Source organism: Penaeus monodon, chromosome 39 (genome assembly GCF_015228065.2).
Source record: "Penaeus monodon isolate SGIC_2016 chromosome 39, NSTDA_Pmon_1, whole genome shotgun sequence".
NCBI classification, from domain to species: Eukaryota; Metazoa; Arthropoda; class Malacostraca; order Decapoda; family Penaeidae; genus Penaeus; species Penaeus monodon.
The window spans coordinates 8209717-8222216 of NC_051424.1; the positions used below are offsets into that span (position 1 = coordinate 8209717).

Sequence of the window (12500 nt, forward strand, 5' to 3'; positions counted from 1 at the left end):
GCCCGGTACGATATGTTGGCGAGTTAAGTTGGAGTGGCTTAAGGACCGTTGCGGGACGTTCCCCGTCCCGCAATGTGGTGGAGGTAGGGCAAAAATGGAGGGTAAAGGTGGGTATTTTTTTCAAATACTAATAAAAACAAAACCGTCTTACAGATTTTCTTCAAATTTGGATATTTTGTTTATTGTAGCATTCCACATCTTTGCTACAAAATTTATGGAAATTCGCCGAAGGTGGGCGACGTCCCCTCTTGCGTACCACTATTGACCTACACTCTTGCATACTTTGCTATGAAAAAACATTCAAAATTTTGCATTTTTTCGATTTCCAAAAAAATGCTAAAAATAAATTAAAAAAAACGGGAATGAAATTCAAAAAACACATCAGTCTCCGCGGTTAATAAGCTTTCAGCTGATACCAACAAAATTTAGATCGGATAAAAAACTGTTCACGAATAGCAGTACCGGAGCTAAAAAATAATAATTTTTTTGAGATAAATGCAGTCGAAAATTGTGATTATTTCTGTTAATTTTCTGCTCATTACCTTCAAAAGTATTTTATGAACTGATTACCCATAGAAACTACGTTGATTTTTCTTTAAAATAATGTAATCGCTTGAAAATATGTTGATTGGTTCTCGAGTTATGATAAAAATAACATAGTTACCCCCAAAAAGGAGCCAAATCATAATGTTGCTACCCTTACCTAGCCATAAATATTGCTGCTGATGGTCTCACACCACTTGTATTAGTGTTTTCATGCATGTACATGTGTTTACATATGAAATTATGCTTGCATGGATGTACATGTACACATGTGTACACATGTGTAAATATATGTACACATGTGTACTGGTGTGTGTAAATATGAGTGTATGTGTGTAAGCATGTGTATGTGTGTGTCTAAATGTGTATTCATATATATATAATATATATATTACATATGTACGTTTATGTGCACATTCGTCTGAGAAGCCACGTGCAACACACAAGTTCATATTGTGTGTGTGTTTGAATGTCTACACGTGTGTACATGTTTGTGCACAAGTATGTATTGCATGTGTACATATATTTGCATGTGTATGCACACGTGTACGCATATGTATGCACATGTGTAAACAGTTAAGTTTGCATTCGTGTGTGTTTTAGTAGGCCTATATATATATGGGCATATAATACATGTAAGTATTTAAGCTTGGCACCTAGTCCTCTCTTGCAATGGGCGAGATATTATTCCTAGATGCCAATAAGGAGGGCATCATTGGTAGCCACCCAACTCTATATTGCTAGGTTCAGCTGTAGGTCTAGAAAGCCCCGGGGGAGTGAGAGTGGCCGATCGGTGGTTGAGAGGTGTGGGGTTACGCCCTTGTTTGACTGCCTAATTTTTCGCTGCCGGACCTAATAATCGGATGGGTAATTCTCCATTCGTATACCTATTGGAAAATGGTCATAACTCATTTTCGACCTCTGCAGCCCCCCCCCTCCCACTTCACCCCGCTGCGGGACGGTCCTAAGACCCTATCATATTAGCACTTTTTCTGTCATTTTTTGTATTTCCGTATGAACTTTCCGTACGCAAATGGTCTGACCCTATCACACTAGCACGGTAGCAGTGCTCATTTAAACAAAGATAGTGCTATCCGAGTGAGGTCCCGGGAATCACACGGGTATTCTCACATATATTTAGTTATTTTAATAGATATGTTCTAGAATACACGCGCACACACATATAGATACATAAATTGACTCATAAAAAAAACTAAAATTACACTTTTTCCATATTCGCTAAAGGCATATTGTTTCTGTTTCGACTAGAATCGCACTTTCCCTGATTTTAACTAGATTTTTTTTCTTTCCTGGTTATTGGCAGGAAATACCCTTTTTCTTCAAAGTTTGACAAGAAGGCAACATTTCTTAATCTCTTTTGACGTACAGGGGACCTAGTATATATGTGGCTATTGTCACCACACAGCGATATTACAGACCACGTTATTGTCACAGCACGGTGATATTTTTGGCGACGTTATTATCACCGTACAGACACTGTTCTGAGAGTGGTGAAGGCGGATTGGGAGGGAGTGAGATCAGGAGCTGTGTTTATCACTGGCAGTAGTTAGAGGGTATTGAAAGGAGAGTAGGTATGGAGATAGTGGGAGGGTAAGGAAGGAAAGTATGGAGGGAGGGATTCCAGGAGCTTTGTTTTCACTCAAACAGCCATAGTTACATTAAGGTAGTGAAGAGGGATTAGTGAGGGAGGTGGGGGGAGGGGCGTACATTGTAAACAATCGGCTCCGCTCCTCCTGCCACAACACTGTAATATTAATAAGGTGCTCGACTCGACATGCATGAAGAGTGACCTGCTGACCTCAGCCAATGCAAACATGGAGGAAGACAATTACACCGGAGTATGATTCAATATATATGTACAAATTGGGTAAAAACTGTGAATATATGTGGACCACATTCCTACGTTCTACTAAGTTCACATTTGGAAATTTACTAATAACCATATTAAGTAGAAAATTGGGACACTGAAACTCTTCTGAACATCAACTACATCGATCTCAGAATGCATACGTGAACTTATGCTTCATAATTACAACTTTAATTATGAGCGAGCCTACAAGCAGACATGTGCATCCGTTGAATATCGAGTTCATGATGTTCCAATGAATAGATTATATAGTCAGTTCACGGAACATACAGTTAAACTCATGATGGAACACCACAAGCTATGCAATCCCTCAGATTCTGGATCTATCACATTAGATTCGCTTGGCCCCTTTGTTGTAAAAATAGGGTCTACTGACCACAAATTGATGACATAGGGTGAATCTGGGGCTGAACTCAACTGTTCATGCATTTTTTATTGCCAGCATATCTTACCATGCAAGTACATTATTGCTGTTGTAAGACAAGTTGATATTGATGTTGCAACCATCAGCATGCAGTCCTGACGGTGGAAGGTTTTAGAACCCGAGACCTCCATCACACACTCCACGACCCCAGTGCCCAATGACCACTGCCCCCCAAATTAAGAAAGTCAAAAGACAATGCAGCGCATCTCAGCAGTGCTATCAGTACTAATAGTGGAGGTGAAGTGTACAAAGCACGACTTGATAATCTGAAACATATTCTTGCTTACTGGGGACAGGATAATGATTACCAGTGTGCTACTAGTCAACAGATGCCATGCACACCACCTTCACAGACGCCATACACCTGTTTCATCGACGCCATACACACACACTTGTTTCACCGACGTCACACACACCGATTTCACAGATTTCACACACACCTTTCTCATCGACGTCACACACACGTTTTAATCAACGTCACACACACCTGTTTCACCGACGTCTCACTTGTTTTACATGTCACACACACCTGTTTTACAGACGTCACAATCACCTATTTCACCGACGTCCCACGCACAAATGTTTCACCGACATTTTACACACAGCGGTTCACCGACCATACACATACCTGCTTCACAGATGTCACACACACCTGTTGCACAAACGTTATACACACACTTGCTTACCGACGTCTCACTCACAGCTTTTTCACCGACGACACACCTGATTCACCGCCATCACACTCACTACCTGTTTCATCGACATCACACACATACACCGGTTTCACAGACGTCACACACACCCCTGTTTCACCGACACCACGCACACACCGGTTTTACAGACGTCAGACACAACTCATCAAATATTATGATGATTTAACAATTCTAAAGTTCCAAAAACCGGAGTCAAACGGAAATCACGTAACCAAAACGAAGGGTCAGTAGTGACTCAAATGATGTATCATGTTTGGTATGCCACTTGTATATTATTTCATGTAATTAAGGCTGTAAACTGGTACTGATAAAATCATACCGCGGCTTAATATGGAATAAATGTATTTTTATGAAATACCTTTGAATTTCCTAAACAGCTAAGTGATAAGGGTATTTTATTCGGTGAGAATACAAAGAAAAGATATGCCACTGTTATTTTCACTGTTCAGTGATTATTACAAAACCAGTAATATCACTGCAACCAATAGATAGATAGATAGATAGAGATAGATAGATAGATGGATAATGTGTATGTGTGTGTGTACTGTGTATATACATATACATTACTATGTATATGTTTACATATGTGTGTGTCTTTATATGAATGTATATGTGTATATATACATGCACATGTGTGTATATATGTATATAAATATACATAAACGTATATTTATTGTATACAATCACATTATCCGTGAGTACATGTATACATATATATAAACATCATACATATATATATTATTTGTATACACATATATGTAATCATATATTATAAATATAATTTCATACATGTAATATATATACATATGTGTGTGTGTTTGCATATATGTATGCATTATATATGTATATGTGCATATGTATATATATACATACATATATATGTATAGGTACATATTTATGTGTATACGCATATATAAATATACACATATAAATATCAATTATATACGTTAAATTATGTATATTCTATCATTTATGTATATATCATATTGAGTATATACATATATGTTTATATATATGTATATGTGTGTGGAGGGGGGGAAGGACGGATAAAAGTGTGTTGTGTGTGAAAACGGTTTTTACCATTTTATTCCAATGAAAATATCCAGTGTTTAGTATAATATGTGTCTGGGTGTGTGTGACGTGCACTCTAAATATATTTCCTGGATAATAAAAAAGGAATATAATAAATATAATTTATAATTTTTTATCGATATTTCCGAGTGGATAATACGTCATTTAGAAGCACTTGCGATGGACGATGCCGGGACCAGACTCATCGTATTCATCCTTGGTGATCCACATGGACTGGAAGGTGGACAGAGAAGACAGGATGGAACCACCGATCCAGACGGAGTATTTGCGTTCAGGAGGAGCAATGATCTTGATCTTGATGGTGGAAGGAGCAAGAGCAGTGATTTCCTTCTGCATGCGGTCAGCAATACCTGGGTACATGGTGGTACCACCAGACATGACGATGTTGGCGAACAGGTCCTTCCTGATGTCGATGTCGCACCTCATGATGGAGCTGTGGACGGTTTCCTGAATACCAGCAGATTCCATACCAAGGAAGGAAGGCTGGAACAGAGCCTCAGGGCAGCGGAAACGCTCGTTACCAATAGTGATGACCTGACCGTCAGGAAGCTCGTAGGATTTGTCCAAGGAGGAGGAAGCAGCAGCAACGTTCATCTCACTCTCGAAGTCGAGGGCAATGTAGCAAAGTTTCTCCTTGATGTCACGAACGATTTCACGTTCAGCGGTGGTGGTGAAGGAGTAGCCACGCTCAGTCATGATCTTCATCAGGTAGTGAGTAAGATCACGACCAGCCAAGTCGAGACGAAGGATAGCATGAGGAAGAGCGAAACCTTCATAGACGGGGACAAAGTGAGTCACACCATCACCAGAGTCGCAAACCTCACCGGTAGTACGACCAGAGGCGTAGAGGGACAGGACAGCCTGGATGGTAATGTAAGTAGCAGGGACGCTGAAAGACTCGAACATGATCTGAGTCATCTTCTCACGATTGGCCTTGGGGTTGAGGGGAGCCTCAGTGAGGAGAGTGGGGCATTCCTCAGGGGCAACACGGAGCTCATTGTAGAAGGTGTGGTACCAGATCTTCTCCATATCGTCCCAGTTGGTGATGATACCGTGCTCAATGGGGTACTTGAGGGTGAGGATACCACGCTTGCTTTGGGCCTCATCACCAACGTAGGCGTCCTTCTGACCCATACCGACCATCACACCCTGGTGACGGGCACGGCCGACGATGGAGGGGAAGACGGCGCGAGGGGCGTCGTCTCCGGCGAAAGCCAGGCCTTGACCATGCCGGAGCCATTGTCAACCACAAGGGCAGTCGCGTCCTCGTCGTCACACATGGTGGTGGCTGATTATGGATATAGACCTATTCTGAAAGAGACGAGAACTAATGTTAATACCATTGCTAGTACGGAACTTTGGAGGAAATGGTAACGTGAAAATAAGAATAAATGTTTCTGCATCTATACAATGTACATGTATAAATGGGCTGTTGTTTGCTTGTGTATGTCTGTACATCTATTTATCTAGAATATATATATATATATATATATATATATATATATATATTTATTTGTGTGTGTGGGTGTGGGTCGTTGTAGTTATAGATACACACATATACAATAAGTGCATACATTTTGTAGTGTAATGTATATAATATGCATACAACATACAATATATATCATACTATATATATGTATATATATGTATATAATATACATAATACATGATATATATATATATATGTATTATATATATATATATATATATATATATATATATATATATATATATATATATTACACACACTTGTGTGCGTGTGGAAGTTTAAAATTTGGACTTCTTAAGCCTTATTTTACCACACACACATATCATACGTATATATGACGAGAAGAAAATACATAACAATATCTATGCGTAGTAGTATATGTCAGTAGTTCAAAAGTCCACAACTAATTATAAAGTTCTCCTTACTATTAACTTTATTTATATCATATATTTACATTGCACTTCTATACGGAACTATGTGTGTGTTTCACTTGTCGCTTGTTTGTGTGTGAGACTTAGTCTGGCTTGTTTGTTTGCGATGCCTGTGTGTGCATGTATGTGTATGGGATCAATAAGCAAGATACTCTGAGATATTCCAGGGGCTCTTTCAAGGTGTAAAGCCTGAGAATCACTAGTATCTTTAATCCGTGTGATATATCTTTTAATTCATAAAATAATAACATACTAAATTTAGAAAAAAAAAACATATGAATAGAGTTATAAGCATTATGGATGGCGCAGTGACCATTATTTCAGCTAACACCATTCACAAAATCAACACCAAAATAATTAATCTTCGGAAAGATAATTTCGAATAAGAATAATTTCGATCAACGCAGCCACCGTAACCACATACCCACAGCGAGTCCAGAAATGACTGAGAGCAAGCACCGGTAAGTTTCCTTTATATACTGTGCGCAGAAGTCGCTGGCATTTGTTCAATGGTCCACCGAATGCATTTCCAAGTCTTAATCTCGACGTATATTTAATGGAATTCGAGATGACTTCCCAAGTGCGTTCAAATTGAGGGCGGCTCAAAAATAACGCTTGCACACAAATGCCAAAGCAAAAGGGCCAGTTTGAATTTATTTTACTATGTGTGTTTGTGTGTGTGTTTGTGTGTTTGTGTGTGTGTGTGTGTGTGTGTGTGTGTGTGTGTGCTTATATAATTTCTCACATAAATTTTGAATTATATTCAAGTATAACTGATTTGATAAATTCTAGGTCATACAGGCCGGATTTATGGTTTCTGAATCTCCCTGATCCTTTTTATATTCAGTTCTGCTCCTAAAACATTAGTAATATAACAACGCGGAGAAAGCAAAGCAAAAGCTAATGCATATTTCCAAACACATTTCTATGTTAATTATCTACCTTGCAAAAGAACTGGAGAGAAAATGATGACACAGTATGCACACATCGCTTGATAGAACACATTAAATAATAAAACATCCTCCTGGTTTTGATTCGGACAAACTCCTCTTTCTTATTTTTTTCTATTTTTCTTTGGTTTTGTAAAATGTCTAATTGGTTCGTTTTAGTGTTTAGTGTGGTCAGCGAAGCCAAGGGATGTTGGTTAATGGTACTAGGTAGAGAATTCTTAATCCTTAAGACATGTCGCCCGTGAAATTCCTCACAAGTACTACCGATTAAATAAAAATCGAATCCCACCACATCCCAACTAAGTATTGGGACAAACATGATCTCTGTCACATTTTCCGGATCTTCTGTTCGCAGCATCTTCAGAAATCCATAGAAACGTTACAAATGACAAAAGGTGACATAGTTCTGGGTCATATTATCAAATCTTGACCAAGTCAGCAGCAGGTTCTGGAGCTTAGTCTGTGAATGACATTATCATTTTTATACGTTGGACGTTGATGAAGAACAGGTGACTACCATGAAGACAAATCTTTTACAAAAATAGGGGTCAAATGCAAGCCGGAAAACACATACTCGTATCTGTGGAATGTTGAATTGTAAGTGTATATGTTTCCGAGCAAACTGAAAAGATAATATGAATAGAAAGTTTGATGCTTGGGAAAGCCAGAAAAGCAATAACAGTTGTGGCGAGTTTTGTAAATGTTAAATTAGTTCAAAGGATTTTTAAACAAAAATCATCACTGTTTTAATGGTTTCAATCTGTTTTCAAAGAGCGAATCAACAGTGCAATTCCACTGATGTCGTAAGCCTTTTCTTGTAACAATTATTTTGTCCTCTTCACTATTAAAGAAAAAAAATTTACTAGTACCAGACGGTGCCGCATATCAATGGGCATCACGTTACAACAGATAGGTAATTGTTTCTGGGCTTATACTCCTTTTAGGCACCGATTGATAACCTAGGATAACATTAACAGATCAATATTTAATACAAAACTAATAAATACAATACAGCTTATATGGGAACACAAACATTTCTACTACGAGTTCATGATCTTCACAAGATGTTCAAATCTAACAAAACTGGAATTTATTTTACTTCAACATACTTACATGACAAATGAAGAATGACAAAATCCGATGACGAGTGAAACAACTTTGAAACTCGCCTTGAGGATAATAGACGGAACATGGCACGGACGTTGTTGGCGGGGCTGATCCCCACATGTGTTTACCATTCACCGCATACTCTGTGCGAACTTCCTGTATAGTACACAAGGATACTTGCAGTCTGCTTGTCTTAAGGTCTCGCGTCGCATATTTTGTTGACAATTATTTAAAAGTGAATTTACCATGAAAGTATGTTGTTATGTATGATAAAGAATGCCCTGTCATCGGTTTCTGGTCATGGTTCAGCATTCTTTGTGAGTATAGGTATGCATTATTTTATGTATGTATATATAAATAAATAAATATATACACATATATAATACACACACACACACACACACACACATATATATATATATATTATTTTGTTATATATATATATATATATATATATATATATATATATATGTATGTATATAAATATATCTGTTCTGTCTGTCTCCCCCCCCTTCTCTCTCTCTCTCTCTCTCTCTCTCTCTCTCTCTCTCTCTCTCTCTCTCTCTTTCTCGCTCTCTCTCTTTCTCGCTCTCTCTTTCTCTTTCTCTTTCTCTTTCTCTTTTTCTCTTTTTTTTTCTCTCTCTCCATATATATATAAAGAGAGAGAGAGATGTAAGTATGAATATAATGAAAATAATTTATATATATAGATAGATAGATAGATAGATAGATAGATAATTAAAAGAAAGAAAGAAAAGAAAAAAAAAGTGTATATATATATATTATATATATATATTCATTTATTTATTTATATGATGCCGCGGTGGCCGAGTGGTTAGCGCATCGGACTCAAGACTGGCACGACAGTAATCTGAGTTCGAGGGTTCGAGTCACCGGCCGGCCCGTTGTTCCCTTGGGCAAGAAACTTCACCTCGATTGCCTACCTAGCCACTGGGTGGCCAAGCCAGCCTAAGCCAGTGCTGGTCCCAAGACCGGATAAATAACAAAAAGGTAACACCGGCACTCTCCGTGGAAAGGAACTGGGGACCCTACCACGTACTCACTCCAAGATCATCACAACATGAAAACTACAATTAAGTATCATGCTGTGATCACGGCCGCTCAAACATGAGCCTACCGTTAAAAAATATATATATATATTTATATGAATGGTAAAAAAATCCATCGTGTTGATACTATGGCAGAAAAATCCACAACGCACATATTGGATTAGCTAAGTTTCGGAATCTTCCTGGATTCCACCTTCAGGTTTGAAGATGAAATCCAGGAGGATTCTGAAACTGTTGTCTCAACTTCAATAAATCTTGTTTGTATATAGTGGGTTTTTCAATCATATATATATATATATATATATATATATATATATATATATATATATATATATATATATATATATATATATAATATTATCTATATATATATATATATATATATATATATATATATATATATATATATATATATATATATATATTATATGTATATATCATTTAATCTCTATATATTATATGTGTGTGTGTGTGGGTGGGTGGGTGGGTGTTTATATTTATATATGCATACAAATCGTTTTTGTTAAAAAAAAAAAAAAGTTGTTACGAGAGGCAGCGGTTATGAGAATTTAGTAAATCCGGCCAGTGGTGATAAACACAAGAAATAATGATCACTAGAAAATATGCTTACAAGAACACTTCGAGAACACCACCCTTTCCATACTTCTCTAGATTTAACGGAGAAGCGCTATGTACATTCTCAAATCATTTTTGAAATATATCAGATGTCACAGTGAAATTAATACAAAAGAGGTTGCAATAGTTTTCAGTAAAATTATTATTGGGTTCAAAGAATTAGTCAACCGTAATATTTATCTATAGAACTCTAGGAAGACACGCCTCGTTTCAGCGATGCAGAAACACTACAGTGGGACTTGAATTAGATTATTGTTTCGTTATTATATAACGGCCTATGTTATTCCATTGCAAGATGTAATGTGTATATATGAATATATACATGCATATATATACTTATGTGTTTGCATATATAAACTTACATGTGTGTGTGTATTTGTATGCGTATGTGAATGCGTAGGTGTAGGTGTATGTGTGAGTGTGTGTGTTTGTGTGTGTATACACACATGTCTCTCTGTCTCTGTTTCTGTCTGTCTCCCTCCCCCCTTCTCTCTCTATCTGTCTCTCTCTATATATATGTAGATAAATAGATAGATAGACACGAATAATTAAAATAAAAAGAAAGAAAAATATATATACATTATATATATATATATATATATATATATATATATATATATATATATATATATATATATATATATATATGAATGGTAAAAGATTCCACCGTGTTGATACTATGGTAGAAAAATCCACAACGAACAAATTAGATTTGCTAAGTTACGGAATCCTCCTGGAGGATTCTGAAACTATTGTCTCAACTTCAATAAATCTTGTTTGTACATAGTGGGGGTTTTTTTCAATATATATATATTACATAATCTAAATATACATTATATATAGAAATATTATATATATATTATATATATCATTTAATCACTATATATCAAATACATATGTGTGTGCATGTGTGTATGTGTGTGTGTGTTTATAACTATATATGTATATAAATCGTTTTTGGTATATAAAAAAAAATCTAACAAGAATTTATTGATAAAGGTAGTGATGATTAAAGAAGACTTTTACTAGTGAGTGGTGAAAGTAGCCACTTACACCAGTGCTTAACTAGAAGTAAAGACTGATTGACACACAAGAAACTGTCATTAGCAAACCTCCTATTAATGCTACCAAAGTTCAGCTTTTAATACTTAGTAACTGGTCGATTTTTTCGAGTTAACGTTGATTGGTCTCTTGAGCCATTATTCCCGAAAATAAAACACAAAAATACCTTACGATAAGAAATGTGGTCGCAAGAGGTACGAGAATCCTACGTTCTCGTTGTTTGTTATTGGAAAATAGGTCGTAAAATCGCTGGCTGAGAGTTCACTGGTATTCTCGTAGTTGTTACAAGAGGCAGCGGTTATGAGAATTTAGTAAATCCGGCCAGTTGTCATAAACACAAGAAATAAGGATTTCTAGAAAACATGCTTACAAGAACACTTCGAGAACACCACCCTTTCCATACTTCTCTCCTAGATTTCTCCAAGAAAGGCGTGGGAACCAAATTATGAAAAAATAATAATAATAATCAAACGTCACACTGAAATTAATACACAAGAGGTTGCAATAGTTTTCAGTAAAATTATTGGGTTCAACAAATTAGTCTATAGAACTCGATAGGTAGACACCCCTCGTTTCAGCGATATCTCAGACTGCCATGTGTTACAGCCTTTCAGACCACCTAGCATGAGGTACGGAGAACTATGTAATTATTTCATATCCTCTGATGTCTTACAAGATATACTTATGTTGTATCCTAAATTTGGAATGTAGCATCACATGACTGCATATCAAATGTAGCAATGCCTTTCCACGCCCAAGCTGTACGCCGGCGTGGCAGATGAGTACATAAACGACTGTGTAATTATTCCTTTCCTTAATTGATATAGTACTCATCATAATAATGTTATAGCCTAAAATTGAAATGTAATACCATTATATGTTATAACCATGCATCAAATGTACCACACCTTGCCCACGCCTATGCAGTTAGCCAGGGTGGTAAATAAAGGACTAAACTAAGCAGAAACACTACAGTGGGACTTGAATTAAATTATTGTTTCGTTATTATATAACGGCCTATGTTATTCCATTGGAAGATGTAATGTGTATATATATGAATATATACATGCATATATATACTTATGTGTTTGCATA

At 36.7% G+C, this 12500-nt stretch overlaps 1 pseudogene across 1 annotated transcript; it reads right to left on the minus strand.

Moving 5' to 3' along the window:
• Positions 1 to 4747: 4747 nt before the first annotated feature.
• Positions 4748 to 5966, minus strand: LOC119597314 (annotated as a pseudogene). Its single transcript, XR_005230821.1, has one exon. The product of XR_005230821.1 is annotated as an actin-like (transcript).
• Between the last annotated feature and the right edge of the window lie 6534 nt (positions 5967 to 12500).